The sequence below is a fragment of the Dasypus novemcinctus genome, chromosome 12 (genome assembly GCF_030445035.2).
Source record: "Dasypus novemcinctus isolate mDasNov1 chromosome 12, mDasNov1.1.hap2, whole genome shotgun sequence".
Classification (NCBI taxonomy): domain Eukaryota; kingdom Metazoa; phylum Chordata; class Mammalia; order Cingulata; family Dasypodidae; genus Dasypus; species Dasypus novemcinctus.
In genome coordinates this window covers 29,890,206-29,895,633 of record NC_080684.1, presented here as the reverse complement: position 1 = coordinate 29,895,633, position 5,428 = coordinate 29,890,206, and positions in this window count along the sequence as shown.

The following is a 5,428-nucleotide window of genomic DNA, read 5'->3' as shown; positions in this document are numbered from 1 at the left end:
ACATTATGGTTTACATTACTAGTCTGTCATCCCCTATATGTTCTTGCTGTAATATTACATGTTTTATATCCATCCTTGTGTACTCTTGTGAAACACTTCTTTTGCCCTCACATTTACTTTGGTTCCATCTATTCAGTATCTATTTCTCCCTCCCCTTGGGGCCCACAGTGACAGTCAATCTTCATTTCTTGAGGAGCCATGTTCAGAGATGCTTGCAACAGTGTTGAAGGCTTGACTTGCTCAACTGCCCCAATGCCCTGGGAGCCACCCTTTCTCTTGAGAGATACAGTTCCCTCTATTTAATGGCATTAATCCTCCCCAGGTTGTGGGTCTACCTTCACTCTCATTATATGGGTCTCTACCCCATGGTATAACCCACTCTGGCAAAATGAGCATTCAGATATTCCCTAGGAGCCTGTCCTACGTCAGTAATCCCCTTTGAGTATCTTAAACAGGTAACTTTCCTAATTATATTTTGAAAAGGTTTTCTCAGCATTATACTCTCAACCAACACCTCACAATCTCCTATGTTCATGTGTTGCCCCACCCTCCCCCCAATTTCTTGGGCAATATTACCCATCCGACCATCCCTAGCCCCCCTCAAACCTCAAAGCCCCACCCAAAGGTAATCCTATGCCCCCATTTTATCCCTTCTGGTACACATACTTTCCTCCAGCTTATCATAGATTTCACCCATGTAGATGTCAGCTTACATCCTTCCTCTACCCCCTGATTTCCTGTAAGCCTATCTTCCAGTCTCTAGTTCTCTGAGGCAGCTTGCTTATTTCATATCATTGAGGTCATGTAGTACTTGTCTTTCAATGCCTGGGTTGCTTCACTCAACATAAGGTTCTCAAGATTCATCCATGTTATCACGTGTGTTTGTAGTGTATTTGTTCTTAAAGCTGAGTAGTATTCCATTGTATGTATATACCACATTTGATTGATCGACTCATCTGTTGATGGGCATTTGGGTTGATTGCAACTTTTGGCGATAGTGAACAATGCTGCTATGAACATTGGTGTGCATATATCGGTTTGTGTCCTTGTTTTCAGTTCTGCTGGGTACATACCCAGCAGTGGAATTGCTGGGTCATATGGCAAATCTATGGTTAGTTTTTTGAGAAACGGCCAAACTGTCCTCCAGAATGGTTGGATCCTTCTGCATTCCCACCAGCAGTGGATGAGTGTTCTCATTTCTTCACATCCTCTCCAGCATTTGTATTCTTCTGTTTTTTTCATAGCTGCCAATCTTATGGGAGTAAGATGGTATCTCATTGTAGTTTTGATTTGCATTTCCCTGACAGCTAAAGGTTTGGAGCATTTTTTCATGTGCTTTTTAGCCATTTGTATGTCTTCTTTGGAGAAGTGTCTGTTTAAATCGTTTTCCCATTTTTTAAAATGGGTTGTTTATCTTTTTATTTTCAAGATATAGGAGTTCTTTATAAATGCAAGTTATAAGTCTCTTATCGGATATATGGTTGCCAAATATTTTCTCCCATTCTGTAGGTTCCCTTTTTACTTTCTTGACAAACTCCTTTGAGGTGCAGAACGTTTTAATTTTGAGGAAATCCCATTTATCTATTTGTTCTTTTGCTGCTCGTGCTTTTGGTATGATGTTCATGAAACCATTTCCTATTACAAGGTCTTGTAGATGTTTCCCTACACTGCTTTCCAAGGTCTTTATGGTCTTGGCTCTTACATTTAGGTCTTTGATCCATCTTGAGTTGATCTTTGTATAAGGTGTGAGATGATAATCCTCTTTCATTCTTCTACATATGAATATTCAGTTCTCCAGGCACCATTTGTTGAATAGGCCATTCTCTCCCAGTTGAGAGGGTTTGGTGGCTTTATCGAATATTATATGGCTATATATATGAGGTTCTATATCAGAACTTTCAATTCAATTCCATTGGTCTGTGTGTCTCTCCTTATGCCAATATCAAGCTGTTTTCACTACTATAGCTTTGAGTATGTTTTGAAGTCTGGTAGTGTGATTCCTCCAATTTCATTTTTCTTTTTCAATACGTCTTTGGCTATTCGGGGCTTCCTTCTTTTCCAAATAAATTTCATAATTAGTTTTTCTAGTTCCTTAAAGAAGGCCGTGTTGATTTTTATAGGGATTGCATTGAATGTGTAGATCAGCTTTGGTAGGATAGACATCGTAATAATATTTAGTCTTCCTATCCATGAACAGGAATATTTTTCCATTTATTTAGGTCTTCTTTGATTTCCTTGAACAGTCTTGTATAGTTCTCGGTGTATAAGTTTTTTACATCTTTAGTTAAATTTACTCCTAAATATTTGATTTTTTAATTTACTTTTGTGAATGGTATTTGTTTCTTGATTTCCTCCTGATCTTGCTCATTATTGGTGTACAGGAATGCTACTGATTTTTGCACATTGATCTTATAACCTGCGACTTTACTAAACTCATTTATGAGTTCTAGAAGCTTTGTTGTAGACCTCTCAGGGTTTTCTATGTATAGGATCATGTCATCTGCAAATAATGAAATTTTGATTTCTTTCCAATTTGAATGTCTTTTATATCTGGTTCTTGCCTCAGTGCTCGAGCAAGTACTTCTAAGACAATGTTAAATAGAAGGGGAGAGAGTGGGCATCCTTGTCTTGTTCTTGACTTTTGAGGGAAGAATTTTAGGATTTCTCCATTGTAATTGATGTTGGCTGTGGGTTTTTCATATATACTCTTTATCATGTCCAAAAATTTTCCTTGTATTCCAACCTTTTGGAGTGTTTTTATCAAGAAAGGGTGCTGTATTTTGTCAAATGCTTTTTCTGCATCTATAGAAAAATCATGTGATTTTTTCCCTTCAATCTGTTTATGTGGTGTATTACATTGATTGATTTTCTTATGTTGAAACATCCTTGCATACCTGGAATGAATCCCACTGGGTTGTGGTGTATAATTCGTTTAATGTGTTGTTGAATATGATTAGCAAGTATTTTGTTAAGTATTTTTGTGTCTAGGTTCATTAGAGAAATTGGTCTGTAATTTTCCTTCCTGATGGTGTCTTTGTTTGGCTTTTCTACTAGGGTAATGTTTTCATCATAGAATGAGTTAGGCAATGTTCCTTCTGTTTCAATTTTTTGGAAGAGTTTCAGCTGGATTGGTGTTAGTTCTTTCTGGAATGTTTTGTAGAATTCACCTGTGAAGCCATCTGTCCCTGAGCTCTTCTTAGTTGGGAGGTTTTTAATGACTGATTCTATCTCTTTATTTGTGATTGGTTTGTTGAGATCTTCAATTTCTTCTTTCATCAATATAGGCTGCTTATGTGTTTCTAGGAATTTGTCCATTTCCTCTGAATTGTTGTGTTTTTTTTTGGAATATAGCTTTTCAAAGTATCCTCTTATGACAGTCTTCATTTCTGTGGGGTCAGTGGTGATATCTCCTTTCTCATTTCTTATTTTGTGTATTTGCATCTTTTCTCTTTTTTTCTTTGTTAGTCTCGCTAAAGGTTTGTCAATTTTATTGATCTTCTCAAAAAACCAGCTCTTGGTCTTGTTTACCTTTTCAAGTGCTTTCTTATTTTCTATTTCATTTAGTTCTGCTCTTATTTTGGTTATTACCTTCCTTCTTCCTGTGGTTTTTTTTTTTTTTTTTATTCCTGCAAATGTGCAGTTAGTTCTTCAATTTTTGCTCTTCTTCTTATTTGATGTATGAATTTATGGTTATAAATTTCCCTCTCCATACTGCTTTTGCTGCATCCCATAAATTTTGGTATGTTGTGTTATCATTATCATTTGTTTCAATGTAGTCATTTATTTCTTTTGAGATTTCCTCTTTGACCCACTGTTTTTCTAAGAGTATGCTGTTTAATTTCCATATCTTGGTTTGAAATCTGGGCCTCTGGCCCTTACAGATTTCCAGCTTCACTCCACTGTGGTCAGAGATATTATTTTGTATGATTTTGATCTTTCTGAATTCATTAAGCCTTTCTTTGTGGCCTAGCATATGGTCTATCTTGGAAAATGATCCATGTGCACTTGAGAAAAATGTATATCCTGCTGTGTTTGGGTGTAATGATCTGTATATGTCTAATAGATCCAACTCCTCTAATATACAGTTCAAATATTTTGTTTCTTTAGTGATTCTCTTTTGTGATGTTCTGTCCAGAGTAGATAGGCATGCATTAAAATCCCCCACTATAATTGTAGATGCATCTATTCTTTCACTTAGTTTTTCCAGCATTTGCCTTACATATTTAGAGGCGCCCTTGTTAGGAGCATAAATATTTATGATTGTTGGTTTTTCTTGAGAGATTGTCCCTTTCACTAATATGTAGTATCCTTCTTTGTCTCTCACAGTTGTTTCACATTTAAAATCTATTTTGCCTGATATTAATATAGCTACTCCTGCCTTTTTTTTTTTTTTTTTTGGTTATTGTTTGCTTGTAAGATTGTTTTCCAAGCATTCACTTTCAGCCTCCATGAATCTCTGGGTCTAAGATGTGTCTCTTGTAGACAGCATTTAGATGGGTCCTATATCCTTATCCAATGTCCCATTCTGAATCTTTTGATAGGTGAGTTTAATCCGTTGACATTCAGTGTTATTACTTTCAAGGAATTACTTATGTTAGCCATATTTTGATTGGATTTGTGTTTGTCATATTTTGTTTGTTTGTGTTTTTTTCTTCTCTTTTTGTCTTTTTTGTTGCTCTTACACTCTCCTCCAACTCTGCCTGTCCTGTTTTTTCCTTTCTTCCTGCAGAACTCCCTTTAGAATTTCTTGATGGGAGGTTTCTTGTTGGCATACTCTTTCAATTTCTGTTTATCTGTTAATATTTTGAACTCTCCATCATTTTTGAATGCTAGTTTAGCTGGGTAGAGTATTCTTGGTTGAAAATTTTTTTCTTTTAGTACCTTGATTATATCATACCACTGCCTTCTTGCCTCCATGGTTTCAGATGAGAAATCAGCACTTAATCTTATGGAGCTTCCCTTATATGTGATGGTTTTCTTTTCTCTTGCTGCTTTTAGAATTTTCTGTTTGTCTTGAGCATTGGATAATGTGACAAGTATATGTCTTGGGGTGGGCCTGTTGGGGTTTATGATGTTTGGGGTGCACTGTGCTTCTTGGATATGTACATCTGTCTCAGTAGATTTGGGAATTTTTCAGCCATTATTTCTTGCAACACTCCTTCTGACCCCTTTCCCTTCTCTTCTCCTTCTGGGATGTCTATAATATGTATGCTTGTGTGTTTTGCATTGTCATTCAAGTCTCTAAGTTCTAGCTGGATTTTTTCTATCTTTTTATCGATCAATTCTACTATCTGTTTGATTTCCGATGTACTGTCTTCCACATCGTTAATTCTCTGCTCTGCCTCTTCTAATCTGCTACTATTTGCTGCAAGTGTATTTTTGATTTCTTGAACTGTGGTGTTCATTCCCATCATATCTGTTATCTTTT